We start from the raw sequence: 13,718 nt of genomic DNA, 5'->3' as shown, positions 1-13,718 counted from the left end.
CAGGTGAAGTCAATGAGTTCTCATGTTGCTTGGATGGATTCCCGCAGAATGCGTGTTTTCTACGTGCATATTTTCAACGTACATTGATGGCGGTGTGCTGCATGAGTCACCTTGTGTTTCTCACCCATTTCTCTCGGCACCGTGCCTTGCAGCTGTCCTTGTGGCTGCTATGGACTAAAGATTATGCTGCTCACTGCTGCATCTCAGGGTGGGCCCCATGCCAGTCTCCCAATAATGACACTCAGATTGCTCCCAACTTTCTACAACCACAAATAGTATCGAAAGGAACATTCTCTGCTATACCCCCTTATTAGCCAGCCTGTGCCACACTGAATGTCCCCAGAGAGCTGTGATTCTCCTCCACTCATGGCCATTGGGCTCTTTGGGTGGGATGGAGGCGCCATCGTAGCTGTTCCTGTGTCTCTCACCTCCTCTGATATCTGCTGGGCCCTCCTTCTTGCTCCTTCTTTCTTCCCTCTCCTTTCCCTGCAGCTTGTCACTTAGCATTTTTGCCTTTGAACCTTGACTTTTAGGGTGAGCGCCAGGCCTCCGGGCTCTGCTGACGAGCTCTCGAGACACATTGCATCTCCTTCAGTCTTCTTATCTGAGGTTCTCGCTGATTGCTTTAATCATAATTTAGTTTTCTCTGGTGTTCAGACTCCTAATACCTCAACATTGTGGAAAGTGCTGGAAACAGAACAGTGGAAAGATACAAAAAGGACTCCAGCAGTTCTCCAGGACACGTTAGATACTAGGCGTTGGAACAAGTGTGGGGATGGGCCACCCAGCCTGTGCATCTTCACCTGGACTCTGCCTAGCCCCCTGCCCACACCCCTGCCCCAACTCCTCCCACTTGAACACAGGGAATGCTGGGCCAGACTTCCAGATCGGCCTCTCTGCAGATTGTCCGGACACACAAAGACCTCACCCTGCTCTTTAGAATCATCATTCTGGCCATCTTTGGGGTGAGGAAAGTGAGGCCAGAGGCCCTAGACACCCAGATCCATCCACAGTCTTCAGGAGGCGGTAAGGTCCTAGAAAATCAGGGGGGTATGATTTCCACTTCCTGGAGGATGGCACTTTAAAAGTCAGGCTTGAACCTCCACCCTGACTCTTCCCTTGAGTGGCTGTGTGACCTCAGGTGAGACCCTTCACCTCTCTGGACCTCAGTTGTTCACCTGTAAAATGAGGGGTTCTGATGGAGGTGAGCTCTAAGTTCTCTTTTAGCTCTGCCCTCTGTTCCGAGCACCTCACCAGCCAAGATCCTGTCTGTGAGAGAGGATAGAGAGATGCCGTATTGGCTGAGAATCAGCTTACTCATCAGGATCTCAGGGCATCCCTTGCTCAAATATCTTAGGAGGGGCTTCATTATATCCAATAGCTCCTCTGTGCTTTCTGGCTCTGACTTAGGCAGAAATGCTTTGAAAATGGGTGGAATTTCATGTTCTAGAAGTTCACCATAGAGCTCCAACCCCGTTAGAGAAAGGTGTATGAAGAGCAGAAAAGCAAACTAATCTTGTCAGCTCCTCTGCTGTATTCCAAGTTATTTCTGATGTGGCACATTACTAATGGAAATATAAATTTATAATAAGGTATAAAATGGGGGATATATTGTCTAATATTAAAGACAATACAGTATTATGACCTTACAAAAGTTACAAATGTAGTACTTGGCCTCTTGTTCCAAATTTCTAGTTCAATTTCCTGCCGGTATTCTCCGCACACAGTAGCAAGGTCAACTCTTAATCAACTCTTAATCATCGTAGCGAGAGCTGGGATGGCGTGGGATTGCAGCAATCATCTCTCCATAAGAACAACCACCCTGCCACACATTTTAGGACTAGGGATGAGTCACTCAAAAATACACTTGCTCGTGGAGTTTTACAGAAAGTCATAGCAGCAAACAGTGGAAGCCATGGTACATGGGAGCCCAGTGAGGAGAAAGGCCAGCTCTTATCCATGGAGGTTTTAAAAGGCTTAAGAGGAACGTTTTCTTCTTTTAGGTGAATTAATTCTAAATTAAGAATTCATTTGGAAATTGAAGAAGACAAGAAAGCCGATGTTTACGGTTCTATTTAAGCATAAACAGGATGAGGAAGGTAAAAATCTGAGCTAATTATATGAATTTTGTGTTTCGTTAATGTCTGTTTGTTTTTCAGCAGGAGGTCCTTAGTACCTCTGAGCTTATCTCCGATGTGTATTAGTCTCCCACTCTGGCTGTAACAAATCATCACAAATTTAGTGGTTTAAAACAACACGCTTATTCTTTTGCAGTTCTGGCTGTCAGAAGTCTGCAATCAATCTCTACTGGCCTTAAGTCAGCTGGGCTGGTTGCTTCCAGAAGCTCTAGGAGAGAACACAGTGCTTGCATTTCCATCTTCTTGAGGCTATCCTTCCTTGGCTCCCAGCTCCCCCGCACCTCTCCTCTTCTCCCGCTGTCTCCATCATTACGTGGCCTTCTCTGTCTGACTCTGACCCTCCTGATTCCCTCTTATAAGGACCCTTGTGACAGCATTGGACCCATGCATTTAATCCTGAATAAACTCCTCATCTCAAGATCTTTACCTTAATCACATCTGCAAAGTTCCTTTTGCCATGTGTGGTAACTTTCACAGGTTTCAGGGAATACGACATGAACAACTCCAAGGGCCAAGGGGTGGAGGACAGTCACAGTTCTACGTACCACACTATATATACCAAAATTCTCTATTTGGTGAAAATTAACCAAACTTTTGAAAATAAAGAGAGCAAACATTTTTGTAGTTAACAAAAGTATTTTAATATCCGTTATATGTGATAATTATATTACAATGCGGCAACAAAAAAAGTGCCCAAATTAGAGAGGACTCACATTTTAATAGCCCCATCAAATTTTCTGACAAAAACGGAAATTTTAAATAAAAGCAGCATTTGTCTCAGCTATGAAGGATAAGAATTTTGTTAGATGATAAAAAAAATGTTTATTTTCAAGTTAAAATATTGATTAAATGGAGTCTTCTTGATTAGAAATGAATCAATTTTATTCTACAATCTCAGAATATCTAACCATCACCACATCCTCCGTACCTGCCCTCTAACTCATGTGATAAATGTGAGATTATGATCAGCATCCTTTCTGTTCATCTAAAGAGGAACCGCTAGGTGGTACGGAGGAGAGCTCCAGCTTGGAACAGCCCTTACCTATCTGGAACCCAGTTCTTAACCTGAGCCTCCAGAGCAGGAGGTCCTGAAGACCCCCACTCAATATCCTGTCCTCCATTCTCCCGAGAGCCATCAGGCCCACACACAGAGCCACAATCCTTTACTTTAGACACCTTTCTAGTAAGTGTGATCAGCTGGTTTCCCAAGGATTTAGGAGATGATAGGAGAAAGGAGTGACTTACCATAGGTGGACACAATGGCCACAGCAACAGTGAGGTCTGGAGATGAAGGTGTGTGTGGGAATCTCAACGAGCACACATGCTCACACCCACACTTCCTGAGCCTCCATTCCAGCCAAGAATAGCCCAGGCCCCTTCCGAGTACCCTGAACAATGGTGAAATAACTGTAGTTCAAAAAATTAGCTTCGTATCACCTAGGAAAGGAAAATGATGTGTGGCTAGCTCTCCTGAAGAAAACAGAGAAGGGGGTGCCCAGGTGGCTCCGTTGGTTAAGTGTCCAACTCTTAATCTCAGCTCAGGTCTTGGTCTCAGCATCATGAGTTCAAGCCCTGCATTGCACTCCACACTAAGCATGGAGCCTACTTTAAAAAGCAGAAAAAGAAGGAGAAGGAGAAGAAGTAGAGGAAGAGGAAGGAGAGGAGGAGGAGGAGGAAGAAAAGAAGAAGAAGAAAAAGAAGAAGGGGAAGGGGAAGGAGAAGGAGAAAAGAAAGAAAGAAAACAGAGAAGTATATGGATGATTTTAGAAGTTTCACAAAAATTAAGAATTGCTCCCTCCTCCTCTCTAATTTGCTTGAAAGGATAAAGCCTCAACCACCCAGAAAACCTGGCCCCCCAAAAGGACTTACCCTCTGGTATCTAGGTAGCTATGATTGTTTTATAAATTAAATTTTCATTAATTTGCATTCTACTCATTCAGAATTTTTTGATAATTCTATCCCGGTTGAAATGACTAAAATTTTGCCTTTGTACAACATACAAAGAAAGGGTATGCCAAGCAAACTAATAACATAAATAAGACTTTAGAGAGATATATTTAGTCTGCTTATCAAACAATGTAAATAAAATCCCTTGAAATCCTTCTATAAAATAGAAGCTGCTCAGATATGTATTTTCTGTTCATTACTCTTAATAGGGAACATCTCAACATCAGTTTCAGTTTATGCACATAAAAAATAGTTTTAAAAAGCTACATTTCTTTAAATGTTTAAATTCAGACTTGCCAACTCAGTTTGTCCATGTTAGTGAGAAGTTTTTCTCTTTCTCCTGTGTATTATATTACAATTAAATCAGTGAAAACTAAATAGTTTGAAAACTATTTATGTAAAATGAAGATTTTTTAAGGCATAATCACCATTTATGACAATTCAGGATATGAATTATATTTAAAAGCCTTTCCTTGTCAAATTGAAAATATCAAACACCATTTGAATTGAAAACGCACCCCAATATATTCAGATTATGCACCCCAATATATGCAAAATCTTCATAAATGTTTGCTCATTGTCCTAATTTTTCTCCTGTAGTGTTATTTATTATAATAATTTATTATAACTGAAAAAACAGTTTTCACATTCTGTAAATCACAACCAACAGATGAAACACTGAAATTGCAGATCGGAAAAAGTTGCACGTATCTTGTGGGATCACCAAGGCCCTGGAGTTTCTCACACAGATGCAGTTAGAAACACATCTGGGACATGCATCTGGAAGGTGAGGATTAGTATTTAACATTTCTAATTTAAAATTGGTTTAGTCGGGGATGTACTCTATGGTGACTAACATAATATAATAAAAAAAAATAAAATATAAAAAATAAAATAAATAAAATAAAATTGCTTTAGGGGCGCCTGGGTGGCTCAGTTGGTTAAGCGTCTGCCTTTGGCTCAGGTCATGATATCAGGTGCTGGGATCGAGCCCCACATCCCTGCTCAGCAGGGAGTCTGCTTCTCCCTCTACCCCGGCCCCTGCCCATGCTCTCTCTCCCCCTCACTCTTTCTCAAATAAATAAGTAAAATCTTAAAAAAAAAAAAAGAAAAGAAAATTGGTTTAGCACCTCACTACTTTATGTTCAGAAGAGTTTACAAACAGCGGCTGTATCTGACTACACAAACCATTCTGGAATAAGAAGCTAAATTCAGCCCTGACAATTATTTTATTTCCTCTAGCAATTGAATTTGGTCACATACAATGGTTTATAACTGGACAGTAATCAGTTAATACTTTTGACTTCTAAATGGTTGATCATTTAAATGATGGCTTTGAAAACAAAAGGTTTATGCGGGGGGCCTGGGTGGCGCAGTCCTCAAGCATTAAGTGTCTGTCTTGGCTTAGGGCGTGATCCTGGCGTTCTGGGATCGAGCCCCACATCAGGCTCCTCCGCTGGGAGCCTGCGTCTTCCTCTCCCACTCCCCCTATTTGTGTTCCCTCTCTCGCTGGCTGTCTCTGTCAAATAAATAAATAAAATCTTTAAAAAAAGAAAAAAAAAGAAAAAAGGTTTGACTAAGTACTATCATACCTGTGATTTGCTTTGCATTAATCCAGGAGTGGGGGTGGATTGTTATGGAGGAAAAAGATGGGTCATGAGTTGATAGCTGCCTGCGAGGGTGGGGGATGAGTACATAGGGATTGGTTACACTCTTCTCTCTACTTTTGGTATGGTGGACGTTTTCCATGATAAAAAGAAAAAAGGAAAAACTATATACGTTGAAGACAGTTGAAAGACATTAAGACTAATTAGTAGTTTAGCATCAGAAAAGGAAAAGTGAACCTGAATTGTGGTTATTTAACCTCATTTTTTTTTTAAATGGCCTTTCCAGTGTCTACACTGCGGACATCTACAGATGGTTCAGAGAGTTCCGTCCAGAACTGAGTCTTCAGGCTCGCTGGAACCACCACACAAGTATGGGTGAGTCAGTCCCAGAATGCTGGCAGTGTGGGGTTCCTTTTCCACAGCATCTGGGTGGTCCCTGGGCAACGTCAGCCCACCTGCCATCCAGATATGGTTAGACCCAAGGAAGTCATGGGTGAACACTATGAGATTTTCACACAATGTTGATTCTGTGATTTTTCCAAGCCTGCAGGCCCCTTGTTGGCTTTGACCATGATTCAATACCTGATTCTCCCTGAAAATGGGCAAATACATACAGGCACACCTACACTTGCACATTTAAAAATGTATAATTACGCCCCTCCCTTGTTCCCAAAAGGATTTAAGGTATTTGTGCACATGTGAAATAAAACTTAAATTAGTTTTGCCATTTAAAATTTCTCTTCCTAAAATAAAGTCCCATGAATATTTATCTCATATTTGCATAAAAAAGGCAAACACCTTGTCATGAGACCCTTTTGTTCAGTTGGCTCACATCACTCAAGCTCAGGATGAGGAACTTTCCTATTTATATACAGAATGTTAGATTTGCACTTGACAGAAATGTGGTTAAGATCAGAAAAGTTGCCCCGTTAAGAAATATATGTTTCCTCAGTGACATCCACTTCAAATTCTAATTTCATGACTCCTCAGATAGGTTTTGGTCATGGACATAGGCCTTGTAAATGGACACACGTAAGTACGAATGTTCCGGTCCCTCTTGTGTAGAGGGACACTCACTGCTGGAGATTAGTCTGAATTCCTCTCTGTCATCTCATCACCCTTCATCGATAAGTCTCCAAATCAAAAAGTAAGGAGCAATGTTTTTTGCTAAACTAGAGGCAAATGTCCAAAGATGACTTCGACCACTCAAAGGCTATAGAGTTGAAAAAACTGTTCTGCGTGAGCACCATGAGCGGGGGAATTACACCATTACACCTGTTTGTGATCCGCGCATAGATGGAGCCTCATTGGGCCAAAAGTCTCCTGTTAGTTTGCAAGCACTCGAAGCTGAACCTGTCTGCATAGCAGAGGGGCAGGGCATGCTCCAGGCATGGCCACTTCAGCCAGAGGAACCAAGGACGTTGGAAACAGTGGGAATTCGTTTCAAACCAAGTTACGCTGGAATAAGGAATTACAATCACGTTTTTTCCCTTCGACATTATCAAACAGCTATCAGTTCTAGGCACTAACTTGTGTGTTGAGAATTCAAGGATGCCTACATCCTGGTTCCTGTCCTCCCTGTGTTCCTGAGACCTGAAATTTATTCTATCACTAAGATAACTCTCGTTTTAGAAGCTTGGGAACATTTTATATATTAACCAATAGGAGCAATGAAAAGTTAGTAAATGCGGTCACAGATAAACAAAGGTCCCTCAAGAGCCGTTTGGAACAGCCTAGAAAATGAGTTTTAAGCATCCAGATTAGAGATAATTCTCCAAATTATCTGTGAGGTGGGAGTCTTCTCCCCAAAGCCCTACACATAGGCCTGCTTCATTGTCCACTTAATGATTCGGGCACCAGCCAGCCTGCACGTGGGGTCACCTGGAGACCTCTCAAAGCTCCTAATACCCAAGTCAAACCCCAGACCAATTATATTATCCCCAATTCTCTGGGGATAGAATCCAGGCATAAGTATTTTTTTTAAGATTTTATTCATTTGTTTGTGTGTGACAGAGAGAGAGAGAGAGAGTATGCGCATGTGCCAGCTGGAGGAGGGGCAGAAGGAGAGGGAGAGAGAATCTCAAGCAGACTCCGTGATGACCATGGAGCCCGAGGGAGGGCTTGATCTCCCCACCCTGAGATCATAACCTGAGCTGAAATCAGGAGCTGGATGCAAAACCGACTAAGCCACCCAGGTGCCCCAGGCATAGGTATTTTTTAAAAACTGCCCAGATGATTCCAATATGAATCCGAGTTGAAAAGCCAGTGTTTTACATTTATGATCTCATTTCATCTTTAAAACAACCTCATGAAGTGAGTGTTTCCCATTCCTATCCTATACAGGAAGGAATAGGCTCAGAGAGGTCTTGAAATTTACAGGTAGTTTCTACCCCATGTTTGTCTGATTCAAAACTAAGGTTAGAATAAGGGCTTTCATCACACTATTATCTAAGGAAAATGGCTATTCAGATGTTAATCCTAACGTATCAGAATTCAATGACACATCAACAGATTAGTTTATCAGCCTCAGAAGCAAAAAGCAAGACTCCTAGTGAATGGAGCCCAGGAAGGCAATTTTTCATAAGAGGAAGAGGTTGGGGTATTCTAGACTTCAGGTTATGATGACACCATGACTCCTTAGTCCCAAGCCCTGAAGTATGTTTCTTGTCTAAACATTGGGTTGATTGTGTTGCACTGAAATCTGGTTAGGACCTGATAGATGGATGCTTTTCCCTTGAACAAGAAATTGCCCTAAGCCACAAACAGGATGTCAGTGGGAGAAAGAACTCTTTTTCTTTCTTGAATTAGGTGTTCTAGGAGTCCAGAGCCCTCCAAGGATGATCTGGATGGTAGAAGAAACTGGAATATGCCTTAGGGGGGCAGTCTGGAAGCCAAGCAGTGAGGTACTTTGTATTCTTAAACCTGGCTACACATCCTGGTCCTTGGACAGAACTTTTTAAATATGTAAATTCCCAGGCTCCACCCCAGTCCTTTGGGCCAATTCCTAAGGGTGGGGTGGAAATGTCCAGGTGGAAATCACTTAGAAAGAGGCATTATAGACTTGAAGATGGATGCATCATATCTTATAAGTATAAGCAACTTCCTCTCTGTGTTTCTGTCCCTTTTGTCCTCCCCCAGCCCATAGCATAGCTTGTTTCAAATTCCGGCCTAGTCTATGGTGTACTATGAGTTGTGTATCCATGCTTGTGCCAAAATATGAGAAGTGAAGTAACACCAGCCGCGGGCTAGTGGTGGTAGAAGTGTTATCTGCGAGAGCTGCCCATCAGCAGTTAAATTCGAACCAGAAACACCAGGTTCAAACCCTGACAGTGATGTAGGCTCAGAGATCAGCCTTCCTCTTTCAGAGAACTGGTTTCCTCACGTGTTAATTAGTGAATGAAATAAAGCATGCGTATAACGCATTTAATACAATGCCTGTAGATTCCCAAAGCACAATATTTTTTTAAAAACTAAGTGTCTTCTCTATGTGGCAATAAGTCAACATGCTCTCATTTCTGCCAGCTTTTTGCTGTGAAAGGCAACCATTTTCTCCCACCCCTGGTCAAGGAGAACTATACGCAGATGGAGCAGTTTAACAACCAACTGGGCAGCAAGGTCAGCCCAAGGACACTGGACCCAGGTCATGCATCGGACATGTACAAAAATATAAACTTGTATCTGAATGATGGAGGATTTATTATTCCTTATTCACATTTCATAATGGATATTATAGAAAATGACCAAAAGTGGGATGTTTTCAATCTGCCAGCCTCCTGGTATATAAAACAGAATTTAGTCTACACAGAGCTTTCTGAGGAAGTCGTCTCCTGCATTAGACAAGATCCAGGACTTATCTTTATGAAAGAGAAATTTCCAAGTGTAAAATCAAGTGCAAAGATGAGTGATCAGCTGGGAGCTCTACCAGCTCTCATTTTCCAAGTTTTTGGACTAATTCATCCTTTAATGTAGACCCAAACCACCAGAGGTTACCATTTTACTTGGCAACTATTACCTATTATGTCCATGGCGTTGTGCTAGATGATGGGGACGGTTTGGTGGGAGCAGGGGACTGGGATACATGAAGAGGAATAGTGCATACCCCCTGCCAGGAGAGTGCGGCAGTGATTGCACTAAGAATAGGAGCATCCCCTCCCCTTGCTACTCCAAGGCCCCCTCTATCTGCTCTGTCCCCCTCTCATCACTCTCCCCTGGGGTTCTGCTCTGCCTCACCGGCCCCTTTGCTGTCCCCATCTCAAGTTTGTTCCCACTGCAGGACCTTCCCCACGTGGTCCCCTCCACCTAGAGTGCCCTCCCCACCCCACTGACTTTTCACAGACCCTCCTTCTCTAGACCAGAGGGAACCTGGCACTGTCGCCTCTTCTGAAAGGCCCTTTCTTGACCACCCAGTTCAAATGAACATCCCCATTCCTCTCCTCTCCAGTAATCTCTCTCTCAATCCCTTGCCAGATTCCTCCATAGAATGATACATCTCATCATTTATCATTTATTTATGTGTCTGTTAACTCCCTCACAAGAACGTAAAGCCCACCATGATATTACCAGGGCCTACCACTGTGCTTGGTAGTGTCCAATAAATATCTTTAAATACATGAATGAGTAACAAGTCATGACAAAGCAAGAAGGAAGATTTGAAATTAGAGACATTAAAGAGATCTGAGTTCAGAGAAGAAAGGAAGAGCCCCCTGGTGCTGAGGGAAGACAGCTGTGGTCCTTATTCTGAGTGGCACCAGGTCACTTGTCTCACTAGACTTGTAGGAATGGGTGTTAACCGCATCCCCGGTCGTCTCATGGCAGATGGCCCCAGGGGCAGTCATCCAAGAAGCCACTGGGCGTTTAGGGTATCTCAGTAAGATGCCAGAAGACAGGACTGGTTACCCAGACACTGCTCCATTGTATGACTTTGCCTCTGCGGAACCCAGGCTGAGTAATCCTGGAAGGCCATCCTTTAGATCATGACCAAGATCTCCTCAGTGCCGACAGCATCCTTGCTCTCACACTGAACACTAAGAGCTCACATTTATCCAGTTCCTCCTTATGGGTTAGGCACTAGCTTTATTGTGCAGTACCACAGCGACCCTAAACAGCAGGTATTACTGAGGAAACCGAGGCAGAAAGTAGTTAAGTAATTTACCAGGGTCACCCAGACGAAGAAGTGAAATGCTAGGCTTTAGTCCCAAGCATCTGGCTCCAGAAGCTATTCTCCAAAACTCTGCACCACGCTGCTTCCCAAAGCCGTTCACACACACTGTTGATTGATTTTCCTCCTAACCACTCTAGCTCAAATGGAGTTTGCTAAATATTGAAAAGCAGTTTTTGAGTTGGACAACCTATTTTGGGAAATTCTATTAACCTTCCCTCTTGAGAATGTGGGAGCTCAATGAATTGATCTAGGACAGTGGAGTCGGTCTTCACGTACACCAGGATGGTTTTTAGCACCCTCATTCTTCAGCATCTTCCCAGCACAGGGAAAGATCCCGTCGTGGTCTCACCCAGCTTTGGGGCCACAGGGCTAATCTGCTGATTTGTTGGAAGTCCTCAGAGGTGTCCTTCCACCACTTGATGAATCCTCCTCCTCCTGCTTCTCCTCCTCCTTCTCCACAAGCTGCCTTTTGGATTCCTTCCCCATCTTGGCTGGCATACAGTCTCAAATTAAAATGCCAGCTGGAGGACTGGCGCACAGTCACGCGCCAAAAGCTCATGCGGGATGGTGAGCGCTGCTATGGCTGAGAAGCTGCTGGTAGCACACGAGGGGCCAAAGCACAAATCCTCCATCTTTTTCATCCAAAGTGATACAGAGGCAAAAAACACAAGTTCGCTGGAAACTCAAGGTGGTGTTGGGCTTTTTTTGTTTGATGTTGTCATACCGTCCCTGGAACTGTCCGTGCTGTTGGGACTGCGTGGGGAGGAGCAATACATCATGTTGGCTCCCTGCACAGAACTGCTGTGTAAACTCATCCCTGCCAATATCAACATCTGGATCTATTAGGAAAGAGTATGGGGGAGACAAGAACCCCCGGTTGTCTTTTCCCCCCACGAGTGACAGCTCTCACAGGAAGCAGGTATGCTCAGAGTTCTACTGCTTTTTATCCCAAAAGCCTTTGTTCTGCTAGAATGTCCATAAAGGTTTAAAGAGGTTTAAAAGGGGGCCAGTATAGTGTCCCACCCAGTGTTACTGAATACCATGTCGCCAGAAATGGGCGCTTTTTCTACCCTAGGTCTGTTGCAATTCAAAACAGGATTTTTTTTTCCCTCATCAGTCTATAGAAAAATATAAATCTGCTTATGGCTAAATGGTAGAAAAACACTGAAAGACATTTTTAATCTTAGGTGAAGTGTCAAATCATCAAATTATACCTCTTTTTCTTTTCTGGTTACTTATTGTTATAAAGTCATTCCAATAAGTTTTTCTGGAGACATTTCTAAAAGGCCTTAATTGGAAGCAGACAGAGCTGAGTCTTCTTACAAAACATGGATTTTTATATACTCCTTATCAGTGGTCACCTGGTGGTGGGGCTTCCAAAATGGCATGACTGGTAATAGAAGATGTCAGATCCTGAATTCGGCCACCTCACTGGGTGATCGATTGTTACGGTATCTTTGAAAAATGGTTTTGCTACTGAAATATTTGAATATTTAAAAAAATATTTTAGCTACCAAAGTTGGACAGATGGGTACCCTGCACCTCAGCCATTTCATCGTCACAAAATTGGAATGTTCTAAGGCGGAGCCCCAGGCAGTGTAATTCTATCAAGCGCTTCAGATAGACTGACACGTGCGAGAATACTCATAGCAGCACTCTTTGTAAGAGTCAAAAATCAGAAGCGGGGCGCCTGGGTGGCACAGCGGTTAAGCGTCTGCCTTGGGTTCAGGGCATGATCCTGGCGTTCTGGGATCGAGCCCCACATCAGGCTCCTCTGCTATGAGCCTGCTTCTTCCTCTCCCACTCCCCCTGCTTGTGTTCCCTCTCTCGCTGGCTGTCTCTATCTCTGTCGAATAAATAAATAAAATCTTTAAAAAAAAAAACAAAACCAGAAGCAACCATGTGTCTCAACAGTAGAACAGATGAATGAGGTCTGGTCACAGAGGAGAATTCTACACAACAGTGAAAATGAAAAGCTATTGCTACACGCAACAACGTGAATAACCTCATCAACAGTGGCGCGTGTAAGAAGCCAGACAAAAGGGAAGGCATGTTGCTTGAGTCTACTTGCACAACGGAGTTCAAAACTCTCCAGTAATAGTGGATACAGTGGTGTTTGCTTTGTAATTATGACGTGAGCTATATACTGTGTTTGCTATTCTTTTCCATACGTGAGTTATACTTCACAACAACAATGAAATGATTTTTTTTTTTGAAGAAAATAAATAGGAAGTCAATGCATATGGCCCACATTCTCCAACAATTTTGGGGGGAAAAATCTGGCTTCGTGTTCATCTTTATACCCATTCAAAGCTGGATCAGTGAGGTCAGAAAGCAAAGGCAAGTGAGTTTTCCCAAGGACCTTTATTAATGCTCTAAATCAAATCAGCTCCCAAGTTCCAAGTCCCACTTGGGAAAGATACCTAGTCTTGAACTCTGGAGTTTCAAATTCCATGTGACCAGCTTCCTAAAGGCTTTTTACTTGATGAACAAATTGCACTGCCAAGAAAGCGTCAAAATTCTATCAAGCTTAATTATTCAATTTCTGTCTGTAAATGACATCCCTCCTGTACCTGGTGAGACCCACCCATGCACTAATAGGATGTGACAGCTGCATCACCAACAAAGCTTCCCCCGCCTTCAGTTCTCTTCAGAGGTGAATGTCTCCTGCTTGGAAGGCACTGACAAGGCCCTTTAAGAAACCTGAATTCAGTGAAGTCTTAAACTGGGACAGTGTGACCACCCAGGCTCACCAAAGGACCATCCTGTGCCACCAATGGCTACACATGGAGATGAGGAGGCCCTGTTCAGACCAAAATACATTCTTGATGGAAGTTATGGGTTCTCTTCATGGTGTTTTTCTGT

Source organism: Ursus arctos, unplaced genomic scaffold (assembly GCF_023065955.2).
Source record: "Ursus arctos isolate Adak ecotype North America unplaced genomic scaffold, UrsArc2.0 scaffold_13, whole genome shotgun sequence".
Classification (NCBI taxonomy): Eukaryota; Metazoa; Chordata; class Mammalia; order Carnivora; family Ursidae; genus Ursus; species Ursus arctos.
Note: the sequence above shows the minus strand (reverse complement) of the source record.